The following is a 10,367-nucleotide window of genomic DNA, read 5'->3' on the forward strand; positions in this document are numbered from 1 at the left end:
CATATTGAGCTTTCTTTATCTGCTTGAGATTGTCTTATAAATATTGATACTCATATTTATTTGGACTTTATGTTTACACTTTACGATCTGTAATCAGACACCATTTCAGAATTTCATTTAATATATTCAAACACTACTATATATGGTTAAGTGGCAGTTTTAGTCATTTAGAACTGCTTTAAAGCTTCACCGCTCAATCATTTTTCGACCAAATTTCAAACAATTATTACAATTTATAGATCACCTTCTCAGCTATAGTGAAAAATGTTTCCTCAATTTTTGTTCAGTAAAAAAAAGTTATAAATTTACTGGTGTTCAAATTCATAAAAAAACATAAGGTGAGCAACATTTTTTTTATGACTGGTCTCCATAGCAACCACGTCGCTTAAACGACTACTGTTGCTACTAATTCACTGCTCTCGCGAAAAGACAAGTAACGAGAGAAACAGAAAGAATGAAAGAATTCAAGGGAGATAATTGGGGTGATTTTATTGAAAGCAGACGAGTCCCATACATTGTTAAATATGTGTATGTTAGGTTTATAGGGGGAAAAAAAGAAGACTGAAATTAAAGAATAAGTGAATTTACTGGAAGCCTGAAAAAATCATGGATTACAATAGAAAAATGCAAACATGAAAAATAATATGGTTAGGCTTAAACATGGAAAAGTAAAGGACTAGTTGTTAAAACTGAAAAAGAAAAGGACAAGATATTCTAGTAAAAAACAAATTTATAACTTAAAATATTGCAGCATTAAGAATTTTTATTATTCAATTTATAACATACAGGGTAGCTCAAAAGTAGGTTTACAGTTGACGATCTGCGTCGTCCTCTAAAAGACCATGTACTAGTCTTGGTCGGTAAGGTTTAAATTTCAGATTACGCATTAAGCGTTGCAATGATGTTCTTGGTATGGATAATTCTGCAGAAGCACGTCGTGTGGATTTCCTTGGACTGTTCACAAATGTCATGGTCACTAACATTACATTTCCTTCGGTCTCAGAAGTTTTTGGACGCCCAGATTTCGGTGCATTACTCACTGAACCTGTTTCATCAAATTTATTCCTTAGACGATAAATTGTTTGTCGTGAAAGTTAAGTTTCTTGCCATGCTGTACGTACCATCTCGACATTTTCAGACTTCCAATATTGCTTTAATATCACTTTCCTTTGCTCTTGATTTAAATTGTTCGCCATTAACCCTGAAATAAAAATTCGAGTAAAAAGTTGGCTTTACAGAAATAAAATAACTTACAATCAGCAAGGAAAGAGCTGTTTATATAAATTAGATCTATACTCTGGAGCTTGTACATTTTAATTAGCAAATAACTTCAACCACATAAAAGATAGTTTAATAACTGTAAACCTATTTTGGGCCACCCTGTATATTGAATTCTTAATGCAATATTTTCAGTTATAAATTTATATTTTTTACTAGAATATCTTGTCCTTTTCTTTTCCAGTTTTAACAACTAGTCCTTTACTTTTTTCCATGCTCGCATTTTTCTATTATAAGATTTTTATCTTATGTATTTTTCTTTTTTCTTTTAATTTTCAGATTACCTCAAGAATGTATGTCGTTTTCGCAAATGCAAAATACACTTGTAGGAGAAAGTGTTTACATATTTAAGTTTTATTAATAGTTGAAAATCAATAACATTAGTACCAGCCATGGAATAAGGAAAATCGAAAGCCGCAAAATTGGATTTCCATTAATAACCAATGTTATCAATTTAAACAAAAAAAAAAAAAAAGGAATTTACTTAATTGTTATGCTGTAAGTATTACTACATTACATTACGACTTCGTGGCTTAGTGGGGGATGCCCTTTTCTCTACCCTGCAACCTCTCTCCCACAGAAGACACGTTACGAGCCTATCCTTGTTTTATCGTTATTTCCATGGCAAGTGCTCGTCTGAACTCCAATCTCTGGTCCCCCCTCGCCAATCTTTCACGAAAAACACCCGTCTAGCTGAATTCACTGTCAAAGATTTCCCCCACTCTTCATCTGTGCCTAAATCAAAAGATGGATTCCATCAACACAGCTTCTTTCTTAGAACTGCACACCTGTGGAACTGTTCCGTCTTCCTGCTTCCCACCTGACTACAACTTGGATGTCTTCAAGTCCAACGTTAACAAATTCCTAATGAACCGCCCCCTTAAGTAAACACTTTCAAATCTCCACACCAACGTACTGTACTTGCAATAACCCTTATCCCTGAGTGGCTTCCGGGCCTTGATAAGTGATGACCACCGTGTAAAAAAAAAAAAAAAAAAAAATGCACTTTCATGATTTTGGAAGAAAATGTAACAAGACAAACTGCAATTACCTCCCTTGTTTGTGATTTAAGTATAACTTTCAATTTTTTCGAAAACTTCATAAATAATTTTGTACTTACGCATTTTTCGTAATTTTTTATATTTTAATAATTTCAACATAATTAAAATAGAGTACATTGGTTTTAATTGAAATTCAATTTTTCGATTTCCGTTCTTATTCCGAAGCGCCAAATTTTGTTAAAAAAAGAAAAAAATCGTTTTTTTTCTTTTTTTGCATCAGAAAAAAACATTTTTTCAGATTCCTTCAAAAGTTAGGTTTTTTTACCGATTCATCGTCCCAACACTATTATTCGAAACACTTTTCACCAACGTAAGGTTCAACCTTTCAGATACAACTTTTTAACATTGGCATCAGAACATTCTAATCAAACTCTGGAACCTGCACGGAATTTCGAACTGAAACCTTTATTTAATCCATGGGGGTAGATTGTTCTCATTCCGTCAGGTCATTACTGATACAACAAACACACACAAGAAAAGAAAGAAAAACGAAAGACTAACGGCCTCGTTACATCCACGCTGTGCGCACTTTTTTTTAATCTTTAAAATGTATTTTCGTATTGCCACGCAATAGTGTTAAGTGTTAAGAAAGGTATTTTTTTTTAATCAGTTAATATCGACGATAGAAAGGGACAGTTAAGTCAATTTAGCTTATAAACCCATAAAACTACTTATATGGACTGTGCTTTTTTTAAATATAATTTGTTGAACTTAATTAAATTGTTAGGTGAAAGTACAGAATAATTATGAAACACCGTCACCCCATGTCAAGAACGGGTTTTTAAATAACGTTATTATTTCAGCACGATCCGTATTCTGCATAAGTAGATGTACAATATGAACAGTAACTTTTAAGAAAAACTACTGTCCATCTTGGTTGTTTCGTTTCACATCTTGTCGATTCACAACGTTTCGACTGATGTAACCTCCTGGCCTTTTATGTGCACCTTTTTTAGCTTGGAATATTCTCGAATTCGAAAAGGGACATTTGAAGGTTGGGAATAAATCGCCCGAAACGTTGTGAATTAAGATGAGAATAGTAGTCCGGAAAATAAAATAACGCAATTTCTTTCAAACCAGGTAGAAAAAGGAAAAAAATCCGTGTGAGTTTCTTTTAAAAATCCAAGAAGCTTTAAAGTTTTAAAATTCATAAAACTTATTAAAACAATCTTTAAAAAGGACAAATAAAATAATGCTGTCAAAAGATTTAGAATTAGAAAATAAGTTACACAAATGCTGACCTAATTGTAATTTTTTTTTGTTTTGTTGTGTGTGTGTGTGTGTGTGTGTGTGTGTGTGTGTGTGTGTGTGTGAAACAGAAAAACAAACAAACAAAAAAATAAAAACGGCTGATTTGATCGGCATTTTGTTTCTGCTGCTATGGTATTTCGCAATGGAGTTTGGAATATGCGAAATATGGCAAGAATGTAAACACAACAAAACTGGTCAATACAAGAGAAACATGTGATTATCGGCAATTTCAGTGTGCGTGTTATTGTTAACAGATAAAATTAAAATTAAAACCAGTTTTCAGAAAAGAACAAATGTAATTGACATGAAAATATATGACATTAATATATTAACATTTAATGTCAATAAGATTTCGCTCTTCATTTTCTCACGGTTTTCACTTTTTCTTAAACATTATCTTGAAGGTAAATTTTCTGGTAAATTCAATACAATTGTGATATGTATATTTGTCCTTTTCACTGCAAAGTTAGACACAATGTTAGCTTATAGGTTTATTGTGGGAATCTACCCCCCCCCGTGGCTATATGTAAAAAGGAGGTAATGTCTTTGATCATACGCATAAAACCGGACAGAACCATAATACATTCTGGTAAGGTCGTTCTTTGATTATCGTGGTAACGCTAGAATGACTAACATGTGACGTTTTGAAACTTCTTTAAGTAAAACAAGCTTATTTTTAGCTTACAGACTTTTCCGTGGTCGGCAACCTCCGGTCCGTGGGCCAAATCCTGCCCTCAAGTTAATTTTGTTTTGCTCGCCTGTCGCCACCTTTGTATTTGTTTTCTTTTTGATATTGATGTAGAAAAATAATTGATATCGTTTAAAGGTGCTAGTGCAGAGAGTGATCCGCGCTATTTTTTAAATTGTATTTCCAAGTTTAAAGTTTTTTTTTTATTATTATTCAATTGTAAGGTTGAAGTATAGAATAAGTGCAAAACACCCTCCCCTCCCCATGTTAAGAACGGCGTTTTAAATACTAACGTTATTATTTACGCCCGGATCACTCTTTTTTGCACTAGTACCCGTTTAAATTAACACTTTTTTTCAAACGCACAGAAATTGACCTATTTGGTGCTAATGCACTTATCCGCGCTATTTTTTAAATCGTATTTCCAAGTTTAAAGTTTTTTTTTTTTAATTCAATTGTAAGGTTAACGTACAGAAGAATAGGTACAAAACATCCTCCCTTCCCCATATTAAGAATGGCTTTTTAAATAACGTTATTATTTCAGCACGGTGCATGAGAGTACCAGTGGTACTCAGTACCACTTATTTAATAAGATGAAAATATGAAAATATTCGTTTGCCGCCCCCCCCCCAAAAAAAAAGGTTGCCGGCCCCCTGTTTGAATATTAAATTTAAATTTGGACTACTTCTGGTTCGAAAAGATGCGCCCAAAGAAGGCCGGGGGGGGGGTCACATTGGTCCAAACGTTGCAAATAGATAAAAACAGTAGTTCAAATAATCACGATTTTAAAAGGAATAATGTTTTATGGATACAAAAGTATCCTAACTGTTTATTCGGGAGTTAGCCATTGAAAAACTTAAAAACGAAAGCAACCTTATTGATTTTAACGGTTCCGTTAGTACATGTCGCGTGCACTGCACTCTGCACCTTTTTCAACTATTCATTTTTGTGTTTTCACTCGGACTTAGGGTTAGTTGTTAGAGTTAAGGAAGGGCTTATGATTTGATATTTTAAAGTTTGATCAGGAACGTTAACGCTACAATAAATAAAGTCAATTTTGGTCCAACTTTTAAAGAAATAGAGTTATATATAAAATATTTATATACAAAAATTATATATAAACATAATCAAAGGCGCATAAATGCGCGTGTGTGAAAGAAATACTATTTGTTGACATCTCAAAATCATGGGGGGGGGCTACTACAATGCCTTTACGACCATGACGTCGAAAAAAAAAAAAAAAAAAAAAAAAAAAAAAAAAAAAATTGCGTCAAAAAGGAAAAACGAAAATATTAAAATTATACAAGCATCTGCTCTGTTTAACGCAAAAGTTGAATCGAAAGTATTTTACAAAGAAAAAAAAATAAAAAACAAAGTAGATACGGAAATTGAGGAGCAAGTTTTAAAATTGTAAACAATATTTTTTATGTGAGAACAGAACTTGTGCATTTATGTTACCGTGATATTTTTTTTTACATATTTCCAAGTTAACGCAACTTTGACCATCTTTTTTGGTTTTAAATTGTTAGGTGAAAGTCTAAAAAAAAATTACAAAACACCTTCCCCGTGTTAATGGCTTTTTAAATGACGTTCTTATTTCAGCACGGTAACAAGTACCCCAAACTTTTAAAAGCCGATTTTTAGGCTTGCCGCAGGATTGGATAAAAATATTGGTAAATTTTTACGACGTGCCCCACTGCCCCAGCGTATTATAAACACCCCAACCTCCCCATGTTAAGAACGGCTTTCAGAATGAACACCTCCAACCTCGAAAGTCGTTCTTAACATGGGGAGGGGTTTATCCCGAAAGCCGTTCTTAACATGGGTGGTTGAGAGTGTTTATATTACGTTGGGGCAGGTTGTAAAAAAAATAAATAAATAAATAAAATCAAATATTAAATAGTTGCGTAAAAAGGTTATACTTTTGTTACCAAAACGTGTACAAAGTAAAATTTTGTCATTTAAGCTTTAAGTTATAAACAACGATTATAAACGAAACTATCGTCCACAGTAACAGTATTATAAAAATAAAGTATTGGTCATGACAGTGGCTAAAAAATTAAGATTCGAATTTTATGTGAACGTGTTATTTAGAAAAGTTTACAATTCAAAGGAAAAAAAAAAAAAAAAAGGCACGTGTGCGTTTAAACATTCCCATGCAAATTTCGAAAGCCATTCTTAACATGGGTAGAGGGGAGTAACTTTTCCCTTTACGCGGGCGGAACTCTAAAATGGAAGAAAAAAAAATGTTGGTGAAAGTGTATTTGGTTGTCCAACCTGCAAAGGGTGTTTATTCCGAAAGTCGTTCTTAACGTGGGAGGTTGAGGGTGTTTATTTCGAAAGGCATTTTCTTATTTTCAACCTCCCGTAATCAACTTAAGGCTTCGAGTCGTCCCCAGTGCAGTGCACTTTCACAAACATGTTAGAACACACAAGTTTTGTTATTTTTTAAATTAGCAGGTAACCCCGTGTTGGCCGCAAACAACTGCGCAGCAGCCCTTGTATACTGCTCCTAGCTCCATACTAACAATTTTGAAATTTTGATGTTCGACGCGAACAGACTCTACGAGATCGCATACAAATAAGACGTAATATGAACATTTTGGATTTCGCGTAAATATATTTCTCGAGGATCACGAATTGTATCCTTGGACAAAGAGACATCACACCAAGTTGCAGGAAGTTTCATTTTAAACAAATAATAAATAAATAAATATAAAGGAAGTAGAGCAGAAAATGTTATTACTAGCCTCCCAGGCATTACCTCCTCCTTTGGAATTGGTTTATTGTTGGTCGAGCCTGATGCGGCGTCATTGGGGTAATACCGATGGGTTCAATCAAGGCAACATTTGCACCCATCTCTAATCTACTTTTTTTTTTGGGGGGGGGTCGCCAATATCAATTCGGTATAGAGTTTGCCACAGTTGGCGACAGACTTACTACAGTAACAGATTATTTAACAAGAAACAAAAAGTGAAGAAATTGAAAGGTACCAACTATATGAAAAGGGGAAAAAAATAAGGTGTTTTACTTTTAAAATAAATGATAATAATAGCAATAATACCGAAATGTGTGTGTGTTATAGTGAGTGATATAAAAGAAAAAGTATTGAGAACCTAAAGAGAGAGAGAGAGGGGGGGGTAGCGTTAGAGGAAGTAACACGTCAATTCTCCCAACGTACTACGAGTCGTCCCCGCCCCCTTTTCTGTGCGTCGGCAACGCATGCGCATTGGTGGCCGGCCGTACGTAGTCAAGATTCTTTGTGCCATTCCTCACATACCAGCGCCTGGCTTGCTTCTTGAAACCTAAAAATTGTCTGATTTTTCCACATCTTCGTTACCTTTTAGAAACGGCGTGTCGTACCATCTCGGCCTTTGGTGAGTAAAAAAAAAAAAAAAAAAATTAGAGACATTGTCGTCTTTTTTTGTTTGACGGTTTTCTTCTCCCGACTGTAATATTTCCGTGTGTACCTCGTTGTCCTCAGTAGTGTCTGCCTCTGTGTGTGTGTGTGTGTATACATACATATATGATGTGTGGCGCGCCGACACAACACACAAAAAAGTTATTGACTTACGCATACTGACAATCAACTTGCGCACAAAACAGTAGCACACCCATTATAACACGCTGACACACGCACACACTTAGAGAATCACGTCTTGTCTACCTACACGCAAACTCTTTGTAAAAGTGGTGGTGGGAGGGGGGAGTCAGCTACCCATACGTGAGAGAGAGGTTTAAAGAGGGAGGGTGAGTGTGAAAGAAAGAAAGAAAAGTTGTAACTCCTCCTCGTTCAAATCTTTGTTAAACTCTAGCAAAGAGAGTAGTAACAGATTTTCTTTCTCTACTTTTCTTTGTATTTTCTTTTCTTTTCAAAAGTGTTAGTAAGAGACAAGTTAGTACAGAGGTGGAAATAAAAAGAGAAAAAAGCGGGCATAATATCCTTTAGAAAATAACTTTTTTCTTCTTTCCAAAAGAGATTAAAGTTTGTAATAACATAAGTAAATAACCCTATGAAATTAAATAGAAACTCAAAGAAAATAATATATGTATATATATATATATATTAGTCATCTATCATATAAAAGGAAAATCCTACCTGTGTGTGTGTGTGTGTGTCTAAAAGTCAGAAACTACACAAGATCCACTGATATCATTGGATGACCCCGATCTGGTTTTGCAAAACAAAAAATATACTTTACTATTTGTTCCCTTGGGAGTGGCAGTCACTAAAGTAAATTATTGCATGAGGTAAAAAAAAAAAAAAAATGTCACTTTTACTGGTAGTTAAAACATCGGGAGGGGGGGGGACACTAAAACTAGGTCAAACAGTCAGTCATTTTTTTTTCTATTATATCAAACCAGTTGTCAGAGAGAGTGAGGAGAACAGTCGAAGGGAGAAAGTGAAAAGAAATTAAAGAAATATGTTACACTCTTTTTCTTATTCATGCCTCTGGGCAACGCCGGCTAGCCCTGCTAGTCTAATACAATCTACTCTATTTCTGTACTCTCTAAATGAAAAAAGTTTACAAAGTAAAAAGATCTGAAAAGCTATTATGAAAAGAGTAGGAGTGGCTATAGAGCGGGTGGGGGATGAGATGGTTTAAGAGACGAAGTAGGAGGAGAGAGAGAAAGAGAAGGAAAATGGAGTGCGTGATGGGTCGAAAGGTATGCCTAAAGAGCCAAGCCCAAGCATGGCAGCAATGTCGCCTTCTCTCTCAACATGACGGGCTTTGAATCTCTGGAATACTTGGCATAGCTTGGCCATGGAACTTCCGGACACTCCAATTTTTCTTTCTTTCATTCTCTTAGCGTTTCTCGTCCCGTGTCTTATTTGAGGGCACTTTTTTTTTTCTTCTTTATAAACTTCTGGTCATCTTTTGAATACGGAAAAGGACAATTTTTAATCGTTTTATTTTTTTTGCTTTCTTAAATCTTTTTAACAATAAAAATTGTTTTACTTTGTTATTGGGCAGAAAGACGTCGTTGAAAATTAGTTCTAACGTCCGCGTTGTTATTGTTATATCTATGTATGTACGTATAATAATTTTGTTTATTATTATTACTATTAAAATTCATATCATTATATTACAATAACAGAATAACTTATAGTGGATTATTACGAACTTTTTATTTGCACGTACACATTTATTATTTATACTACTACCGCTAATAATAATCAAATACAATTAAGTCGTTTGAATTTTCCTATTTTTATTTATTTCATTAAAAAATAATCCCTAGTTTATGAGATTATAATCACAATAAATTAACAACTTTTTTGTATTTTTAGTGTTTTATTTATTTATTTATTTTTCATTTAAAAAGTATCTAATTTTGTTAAAGTTGTCAGCGTTGCGTTGCTCTGGCGAAGATTTTACAGAAATTAAAAAAAAATAGTTTTGTTTTACATTTTTAATGTTTTTATAAGAAAAAAAATGGTTTGAGTTTTCTAATGTTATTTATGTCAATAAATATCCAATAGTAACAAGAAAGCGAATGCGTATTTAATAAAGTTACGTAAGGAGAGAAATGCACACAAACGATGTTTTGTCGTGTAATGTTATTTTATTACGAGAAAAATCTGTACAATTATTCATGAACATTACTTGTTTTCGAAATGTTGTTTTTGTTTTTCTAATCAATCGCAAATTTACCGAAAAAGCAAAGAATCCGGCTTAAAATTAGTTTTCTTTTCTTAGATTGTCTTAAAAAGAAAAATTAGTGTTATTAAAATTATATATAATTGTTCTAAACTTGAAAAGTGAAATAAAAACGGTATTCTAATAAGTTTTTTGTAATTCTTTTTTCAAACATGAGAAAAACACATAGTTCCGTTTAGAAAGGAGCTGGGTTTTATCCACAAAAAAAGCTGCGTTCGTTCCACTGTACCTTGATGGGGAAGGACAACTATGTAGATATTGTTTTTAAAAAGTACTCCTTAGGGAAGGAAGGAGTCTGAATTTCCTCCTTAAAAACTGGCCTTGTGTCTTATTTTACCCTCAAAGGGAATCTCATGGCTCAATGGCTCATATATTACAGTTTCCTATTCAGTGTCCCTTTTGGATGGATGCTGGATTTTCCCCACA

The 10,367-nt window shown here is 33.7% G+C and overlaps 1 long non-coding RNA gene across 1 annotated transcript; it reads right to left on the reverse strand.

The window, feature by feature from the left end:
• Positions 1 to 463: 463 nt before the first annotated feature.
• Positions 464 to 7,963, reverse strand: LOC145276327 (uncharacterized). Its single transcript, XR_013867938.1, has 2 exons — positions 7,619 to 7,963; positions 464 to 1,201 (listed from the first exon to the last, which is right to left on the reverse strand). It is a non-coding gene; the product is annotated as an uncharacterized LOC145276327 (long non-coding RNA).
• Positions 7,964 to 10,367: the final 2,404 nt, after the last annotated feature.

Source organism: Euprymna scolopes, unplaced genomic scaffold, assembly GCF_053919585.1.
Source record: "Euprymna scolopes isolate OS-2025 unplaced genomic scaffold, ASM5391958v1 sca843, whole genome shotgun sequence".
Classification (NCBI taxonomy): Eukaryota; Metazoa; Mollusca; class Cephalopoda; order Sepiida; family Sepiolidae; genus Euprymna; species Euprymna scolopes.